Here is a 9,959-nt window from a genome sequence, read left to right on the forward strand (position 1 = left end):
CGAAACCCGACCATAGCGTGAGATCGGCCATGTGGTTGCTGACCCAAGCGCCAAAGTCGCGTTTCCCATAATGCTTCCAGCACCTTTTCTCAGCCAATGATCAAGGATGCCCACTGTGTGCAACGTTATGACATGGGCAGCAGCCACCACCATCTTAGGGAAGGAGGGCATTGAAGTGATTGGCTGGCTTTGTGTGGCGTCACAGTGACTATAAAAGCCCTGACCGTCGACCGCCATTTTACTTCTGCTGATCTTAGCATAGGGAGAGGCTGCTGCCGCTCGTTCTCAATAGGGAGAGTGTTAGGCAGGAAAGAGAAAAAATCTGTGCTTCTGCTGAAAGCGATTTTCACTGTACAGTTAGTGTGCAGTGACAGGGGAGGATTTTTTTGTGTACAGCAGCGCTGGTGGTTATTAGGCTGCCTTATTAGGGTACCTGATAGCTGCATTGCTGTTTGCACACTGCTTTTTTCAAAGCAAAAATACTTTTATTCTTTTTTTCTGCACAGTTACCGAGCATTTATTTTTTCACACACCGTACAGAGGTGTACGCTCCTCACACACTACCGTGTACCGGCTGGTATCACGGACAAATGCATGCTATCTGTGTGTGACTCTGGAAAAAAATAGACGGAGATTTACATTTTTCCATACATACACCGTATAGAGCTGTCCGCTTCTCAAACAGTATCGTATATCTGCTGTTGACTCCGGAAAAAAATAGATGGAGATTTAAAATTTTCCATACTGTGAGAATCATGTGGGAATAGTGGATGAGGGCAGGTATATCTCGCCCAGATTCCTTTCCTATGTGGCCTAGTCTGGTCAGTATCGCACCTGCTTGCTAATGAATAATGGGAGGTGGATATAAAAGGATGCAAGGTGGTTGTGTGAGTGTCTCAGCCTGGGAACACAGAGAGCTTGTCTGTGTGAGAGACACACACGTGAGTGAAAGCAGTGCCCACTGCAATTGTGGTTTGGCTGGACGGGAGAAGCCCGCCAGTTGGTAGTTAGGTTGTACCTTGTTTAGTTAGTGCCGGACAGGCAAGGATTTGTTTTATGTTTTATTTCCTTTTGCATTGCTTTCACCATTAATAAACCTGACCCAGGGTCAGTTACACCCGAATCCCAGCTCTGCGCCTGAGTTTCATGCTGAACGCACGTGACCTTTGACCCCAGCAAAGCCGATCCCGGAGTGTTTTATCACAATACATACACCGTATAGAGCTGTCCGCTTCTCAAACAGTATTGTATATCTGCTGTTTGGATTATGGTCAAATCTATACAGAGACAGCATGTGTGTGTGAGAGTCCGGAAATACATATACGGACATTTTCATTTTTCCATACACCGTATAGAGCTGTCCGCTTCTCAAACAGTATCGTATATCTGCTGTTTCGATTACGGTCACATCTATACAGAGACAGCGTGTGAGTGTGAGACTCCAGAAATACATATACAGACATTTCCATTTTTCCATACACGGTATAGAGCTGTCCGCTTCTCAAACAGTATCATATATCTGCTGTTTGGATTACAGTCAAATCTATACAGAGACAGCGTGTGCGTGTGACTCCGGAAAAAAAAGACGGAGATTTAAAATTTTCCATACATACAATGTATAGAGCTGTCCGCTTCTCAAAGAGTATCGTATATCTGCTGTTTGGATTATGGTCACATCTATACAGAGACAGCATGTGTTTATGAGACTCCGGAAATACATATACAGACATTTCCATTTTTCCATACACCATATAGAGCTGTCCGCTTCTCAAACAGTATCGTATATCTGCCGTTTGGATTACTGTCAAATCTATACAGAGACAGCGTGTGTGTGTGACTCCGGAAAAAAATAGACGGAGATTTAAAATTTTCCATACATACACCGTATAGAGCTGTCCGCTTCTCAAACAGTATCATATATCTGCTGTTCGGATTATGGTCAAATCTATACAGAGACAGCGTGTGTGTGTTAGTTTGAAAATACATATATGGACATTTCCATTTTTCCATACATACACAGTATAGAGCTGTCCACTTGCTTCTGATACAGTACCGTATATCTGCTGTTTAGATTATGGTAAAATCCATACTGAGACAGCGTCTGTGTGTGACTACGGAAAAAAATAGACGTAGATTTTCATTTTTCCATACATACACCATATAGAGTTTATATCAACAAAGAGCCATATCTCAACTATTAAGTGAAAATTAAGGACCAAAAGAGTTTTAGCATAAAAAATAAATTTTATTGCATAATAATTAAAAACAACAGCAGAGCAACAATGCTAAAACAGGCAGTGGTAGACATAAATGGTAGATGATATCTAGAAAAGAATCCAAGTGGAAAGGGCATTACTCCCTCAAAGTACTCAATGATAAATCACATCCATGTAGTGTAAATATAATCTAGAGTGCCTTATTCATGAATCTGCCATATTTTATATAGTAGAGGTAATAGAGAGTATATCTTTTGCCAAAGAATTTATTTTAATAAATTCACTAGAATGTTAATTCTCAGCTGAGAAAAAAAAAAAAAAAAAAAAAAAATAGGAGATAAATTGTTATCTCCTCTTCCTCAGCCGGCCTTAACACCCCAGCGTTAGAGGGGGCAATTGTGCGCAAACTAAAACAGTATTATGTTTGCTGTCTCCCGTCACAGGCCTGTGCTTTATGTTGTCAGGTTATTTAGGAATGATGTCAATTATTGTGGGGTGGACGGGTTGGAGGGGGCAACTCCTACTTTTTTGGGGCTAGTTGTGTTTTCTTGTGTGTCCTCTGACTTTGGCCTACGTTAGGAGTACCTTCTGCAATGCTCCTAGGACTTCCAGTGACAAAAGGCAAACTTATTTGCTGGATGGAAAATATTGGCCTTCCTTTAAATTATCTTCCTTTACAGTTGCCAAAAGTCTTGTTCTGTTTCCTGTCTTAAGTGCTTTTACTGTGCAGTTGTCTTTGTCGAGACAGAAGCAGGTCGTCTACGAATGATTTAGCACCGGGTTCCCAGCGAAACTTGCGGTGCGCTCCGGGAGAGAGGCGGCGGGGCTTCCGGCCGCACTCCGGTCCACGGGGCGTGCGGCGTTACTCGCCGGGGGCTCGGGGACCCCCGGCTATCCCTGGCCGGGATGGGCTCCTCGGCACTGCGGTATCGTCACGTTTAGGGGGGATTCTGACTTAGAGGCGTTCAGTCATAATCCCACAGATGGTAGCTTCGCCCCATTGGCTCCTCAGCCAAGCACACGCACCAATTATTTGGTACTTATTTATCACTATCATTATTGTTAGGTAGCATCTTTTTGTCCCCATTATTTTGGGGATTGATTATTGGGGATATTATCGATATTATTTTCTGTATTTTATTCACCAAATCACTTGTCTCATTTTCTGCATAATCCATTTGGCACTAGTATCCAATTTTTTGTTTTTATTCTATACACTTTATCATTTTTTCAGTAATATTTTTACAAATGTTGCTCACATTTTGATCATATCTTTTTCTTTTGTTTTTTTGTCTGATTGGTACGCATGCCCAGGATTTTCCCTACTTGAGATCTCCTGACACGCTCACCAGGTGCGCTTGTGGTGTTCTGCTGCTTATGCAGCGGTATCCATTTGCTCCCTATGAGCGCTGAAGGAGGATCTCTGATTTACTGAGTCGGGATACATCAGCGCATGCGTCACTTACTTTCAGACTTCTGAATGGGGAGTCTTGTGGTCTGGCATTGCGCATGTGCTCAATCGGGATGACACCTGTTGCGCGATGTGGTTTATTGCCTATTGACCCTATATATATCAATTCCGGGGCTAGTGTGAGTTACGCCTCCTGAGGAAGCCAAGGCGCAACGCGCGTAGAGGCGGCAGGCAGTGGCAGCACATAGTCACTTCATGTAAGTGTTACGTTACTCTATTTTTCAATTGTTATCCGGTTCAACTTGCATGAATAGGTCTTTTTTTCTCTGCCTAGTAGAGAATACTTTGCTTTGGCCTTAGTTTGGTCATTTGTATGGGCTTATCTGCGCCAATATTTGCTGAGGTTATTATTTGCATTTTCTTTTCAATTTGCACCCAGTTTTATTCACATTAATATGTGGTTTATTCTGCTGAGCAACTAACTGTTTATTTATGTTGCTCTTCGTGAATATGCCGGCTCACATTGTGGCAATTACTTGTATTTATTTGTAACTTTTGCCACTTTATGTGAGCTCATATGTTTGGTGCAGCTTTTTGTAACCTATTTAATCTATTCTCCGTGTGGTGGTTACTGCTCACGGCGTCATGTACATTACACTATATTGGTCCCATTTTTTTCTCAGCTGAGAATTAACATTCTAGTGAATTTATTAAAATAAATTCTTTGGCAAAAGATATACTCTCTATTACCTCTACTATATAAAATATGGCAGATTCATGAATAAGGCACTCTAGATTATATTTACACTACATGGATGTGATTTATCATTGAGTACTTTGAGGGAGTAATGCCCTTTCCACTTGGATTCTTTTCTAGATATCATCTACCATTTATGTCTACCACTGCCTGTTTTAGCATTGTTGCTCTGCTGTTGTTTTTAATTATTATGCAATAAAATTTATTTTTTATGCTAAAACTCTTTTGGTCCTTAATTTTCACTTAATAGTTGAGATATGGCTCTTTGTTGATATATACTGTTTTCTGAGTTATGCTATTACTTATTTCCCATTAACAGGGGATTTTTTTGGTACTTAATGTATATTTTCTGTTTTACCACAGTTTAATTCCCTATGATGGATTTCAAAGCCAGGGAAAAGGTCTGGCAGGATAAAGCATTGGATTTATTCAAACAGAGCTCAATTGCTAATTTTAATCATACCCAATATGATGATAAAGGATTAATGATGAAATATAAAAACTTGGTTAATAAAAAAACTAGGATTTGGTGGACTAAAACATCCCTAGATAATTATATTAAACAAAAAATCATTCCACGTGGCCTGCGGATACAACTCTATCCAACCTTTAGTCTGGATGATACTGAGTTAATATCTAAATGGGAAAGTGTTTCCTCAGCATGCTCTATGTCTTTTATGGAGATCATCAATATCAAAAATGCTTCTATTTTGGAAGAATTGGATATTGAGCTGAACAAATTACAAGAAGAGTTGGTAGCCAAATTGTCAAAAGAGGCCCTGGAAAATTTCTTTCAGGATCTCAATCATGATATGGAGAAATGGGAACAACAGATCAGTAAAAATAAAATGAAAAAATATCAACGTGATGTGATGGATTATGATCAGAAAAAAGTCTTTCGTTGGCAAAATAGAATTTCAGTAGAAGATCAGAAACAATCAGAGATAAGAAGTTCATCTGTGTCTTCGGTGTCTTCTATATCCAGTAATACCACTTCAACTCACGAAAGGGAATATTATACTCCCAGACGTATTAAAACAAGATATGGTGGTAGGGGCAGAGGAAGTGCAAGATATCAATCTAACTCTGGTACCAGGAGAAATGATAAACCTAAGGTAATTAATCTATCCTCGCATATTTTATCTAATGAACAGGTAGAATTGTTAGAAAAAGGTTTATCCTTTTCTCCATCTCAACAATTAGATTCCTTCACGGTCATAAAAGATGTTCACCTGTTCGCGAGAAAACTGATACTAAAGAGATTCCATGAGAAAAGTACTATGGGATTGTCACTCAATTCTGAGGAAGAGAAAGCTGCTCTGGAAATTTTAGAATCCTTAGCAGAGGAGAGCAACCCTATGGAAGCGGTGAGTTCTTTTCCCGTTTCCTTGTTTAATAAATCAAAAAAATTTCCTAACCTTAACACATGCTCGGCAGTTGAGACTTTTGTGAGATTGGTCACTCATGATATAGAGGAACTTAAGAAAAACTATCGCTTTAATCCAACTTTTATGAGTGATAAAAAAGCAATTATGGAAATGCAAGGTTGGAAAGATGTAATCTTTAAAAGAGCCGATAAAGGTGGCAATCTTGTTCTTTGGCCACGTGACCTTTATGAAAAACAGGCTCATAAATTATTATCGGACACTAATTGCTATAAAAAATTGACTTTCAGTCCTCTTCCTGCATATCATAAAGAACTAAATGATATTCTGTTAGAGGCACATGAGAAGGGTATTATCCCCAAATCACTTTTGGAATTTGTTGAATCTTTAAAACCTAAACTGCCCACTTTATATTTAATCCCAAAAATACATAAGAACATTGAGGATCCGCCCGGCCGTCCTATCGTGTCCGGAAAGGAAGGACTTAGTGAACTGATATGTCAGATAGTAGATTACTATCTGAAGCCCTTGGTGACCACTCTACCCTCCCATATTCTTGATACAACTGCGGCTCTACGGAGGTTAGACCAGCTACATCTGGGAGATGATATGATCCTTGTCACGGCTGATGTGGAGGCGTTATACACCTCCATTCGCCATGACCAGGGACTTAGAGCTACCTCCTGGTTTTTGAGAAATAGTAATTTGGACCCCCTTTTGGCAGCCCTTATAATTATTCTGTTAGAATTTATTCTGACGCACAACTGTTTTTTATTTAAAGAACAAGTATTTTTGCAAACTCAAGGTACAGCCATGGGGGCGGCTTGTGCTCCGGCTTATGCCAATTTATTTTTGGGTTTTTGGGAGAGGGAAATCTTTCAGTGTTCTCCTGTTACCAATATTGAAAAGGCCCACAATTGGATGAGATACATAGATGATGTGATGTTTGTATGGGAGGGCCCGTTGGATGAATTAAAAACATTCATGTCTGCATTGAATGATAACGATCTGAACATAAAACTCACTTATTCCTATGGGAAGAGAGTTAGTTTTTTGGACATCGATATTTCAGTCAATGATGATGGATCTGTATCGACTGATATATATAGAAAACCTACGGCCACTAATTCAATTCTACACGCTAAGTCCTCTCATCTAAAATCCACTATACGCTCAATTCCAGTGGGGCAGTTTTTGCGAGCAAAGAGGATTTGCTCTTCGGAAAAGACATACCAAAATCAAGCTGCAGATTTATATTCCAGATTTAGAGAAAGAGGATATGGTCATAGGCAAATTCGTAGAGCTTATAATAGAGTACAAGAAATCCCTAGGGATCAATTGCTATACAAGAGAAATTCCAAACCTAGGGATAATAATCAAGTTCGTCTAATTACCCCGTTTAATGATCAATGGGATAACTTTACTGGTATAATCGATAAACACTGGCATGTGTTACAAATAGATCCTATTTTGAAAAAGACATTGCCATCTAGACCTTGTATTACAGCCAAAAGATCTAAAAATCTTTCTGATCTACTTGTAAGGAGTCATCTAACCTCCAACGAAAAAGTACAAAAGGGTATTTTTGGTGAACTCCAAGGATTTTACCCTTGTCGAACTTGTAAAGCATGTTCTAATACACTTAAAATGAATACATTTCAAAATTCAGATCATTCCAAGACCTTTTCAATCAGAAAATGCCTTACCTGTTCATCTAAGGGTGTGATATATTATGCAAGTTGTTCTTGCAAAAAGATTTACATAGGAATGACTACAAGAGAGCTTAGAATTAGAATTCGCGAGCATGTTCGAGATATCGAAAAATCTAAGGAGGCTAAGGATCTGGACCAATTGAAGACATTACCGAGGCATTTTCGTGCATTTCATCATTCTCGTGCTGATGATCTTCGTGTTTTTGCAATTGATCAGGTATCGTTGGGTACGAGGGGTGGAAATTTATTTCAAACTCTTTCACAGGTAGAAAGCAGATGGATCTATAGGCTTAACACGATGATACCAGTGGGTTTAAATGAGAATAATGGTTTTGGATCCTTCTTATAATATAAATAAAATTTCTCATATTGTGTATACATGGTTTTTATTTTTTGCTTCGGTTTTTAATATTTTTTTTTTTATTCTTATTATTTTTAGTTTCCATTCCATTCGATTTACCTCATTCAGTCTGCTCTTGGTTGTGGATCTTGTTTATTACACAGAAAATGAAGCGTATCTCACTCACAAAGAAGAAGACTTTGGGATATTTGTCCTCATTGATTGAGTGAATGAACATTGGGGATATTATTAATATTATTATATTCTATGTATTTTATTATTGTTCACCAATACTGTTAGTTACATATTCTGTACAATTTATTTGGTACTTATTTATCACTATCATTATTGTTAGGTAGCATCTTTTTGTCCCCATTATTTTGGGGATTGATTATTGGGGATATTATCGATATTATTTTCTGTATTTTATTCACCAAATCACTTGTCTCATTTTCTGCATAATCCATTTGGCACTAGTATCCAATTTTTTGTTTTTATTCTATACACTTTATCATTTTTTCAGTAATATTTTTACAAATGTTGCTCACATTTTGATCATATCTTTTTCTTTTGTTTTTTTGTCTGATTGGTACGCATGCCCAGGATTTTCCCTACTTGAGATCTCCTGACACGCTCACCAGGTGCGCTTGTGGTGTTCTGCTGCTTATGCAGCGGTATCCATTTGCTCCCTATGAGCGCTGAAGGAGGATCTCTGATTTACTGAGTCGGGATACATCAGCGCATGCGTCACTTACTTTCAGACTTCTGAATGGGGAGTCTTGTGGTCTGGCATTGCGCATGTGCTCAATCGGGATGACACCTGTTGCGCGATGTGGTTTATTGCCTATTGACCCTATATATATCAATTCCGGGGCTAGTGTGAGTTACGCCTCCTGAGGAAGCCAAGGCGCAACGCGCGTAGAGGCGGCAGGCAGTGGCAGCACATAGTCACTTCATGTAAGTGTTACGTTACTCTATTTTTCAATTGTTATCCGGTTCAACTTGCATGAATAGGTCTTTTTTTCTCTGCCTAGTAGAGAATACTTTGCTTTGGCCTTAGTTTGGTCATTTGTATGGGCTTATCTGCGCCAATATTTGCTGAGGTTATTATTTGCATTTTCTTTTCAATTTGCACCCAGTTTTATTCACATTAATATGTGGTTTATTCTGCTGAGCAACTAACTGTTTATTTATGTTGCTCTTCGTGAATATGCCGGCTCACATTGTGGCAATTACTTGTATTTATTTGTAACTTTTGCCACTTTATGTGAGCTCATATGTTTGGTGCAGCTTTTTGTAACCTATTTAATCTATTCTCCGTGTGGTGGTTACTGCTCACGGCGTCATGTACATTACACTATATTGGTCCCATTTTTTTCTCAGCTGAGAATTAACATTCTAGTGAATTTATTAAAATAAATTCTTTGGCAAAAGATATACTCTCTATTACCTCTACTATATAAAATATGGCAGATTCATGAATAAGGCACTCTAGATTATATTTACACTACATGGATGTGATTTATCATTGAGTACTTTGAGGGAGTAATGCCCTTTCCACTTGGATTCTTTTCTAGATATCATCTACCATTTATGTCTACCACTGCCTGTTTTAGCATTGTTGCTCTGCTGTTGTTTTTAATTATTATGCAATAAAATTTATTTTTTATGCTAAAACTCTTTTGGTCCTTAATTTTCACTTAATAGTTGAGATATGGCTCTTTGTTGATATATACTGTTTTCTGAGTTATGCTATTACTTATTTCCCATTAACAGGGGATTTTTTTGGTACCATATAGAGTTGTACGCTCCTCGCACACTACCGTGTACTGGCTGGTATCACGGACAAATACATGCTATCTGTGTGTGACTCAGTAAAAAAATAGACGGAGATTTTCATTTTTCCATACATACACCGTATAGAGCTGTCCACTTCTGATACAGTACCGTATATCTGCTGGTTGGATTACGGTCAAATACATACTGGGAGAGCGTCTGTGACTAAGGAATTATATACAGAGATTTAAATTGTTCCCTACACTTTATACAGCTGTACGCTCCTCATACAGTACCATATCTGCTGGTATTTTTGGTACATTTTCCCAAACATGAGGAAGTATGGTGTAAGAGGCTGCGTT

At 38.7% G+C, this 9,959-nt stretch overlaps 1 long non-coding RNA gene across 1 annotated transcript; it reads left to right on the top strand.

Annotated features, from left to right (window-relative positions):
• The first annotated feature begins 3,258 nt into the window (after positions 1-3,258).
• On the top strand, positions 3,259-9,582 carry LOC141052412 (uncharacterized). The gene is made up of 3 exons (XR_012220804.1): positions 3,259-5,499; positions 5,588-5,751; positions 7,921-9,582. It is a non-coding gene; the product is annotated as an uncharacterized lncRNA (long non-coding RNA).
• Positions 9,583-9,959: the final 377 nt, after the last annotated feature.

The sequence above is a fragment of the Dendrobates tinctorius genome, unplaced genomic scaffold, assembly GCF_039654945.1.
Source record: "Dendrobates tinctorius isolate UK_male_01 unplaced genomic scaffold, ASM3965494v1 ptg000160l, whole genome shotgun sequence".
NCBI lineage: Eukaryota > Metazoa > Chordata > Amphibia > Anura > Dendrobatidae > Dendrobates > Dendrobates tinctorius.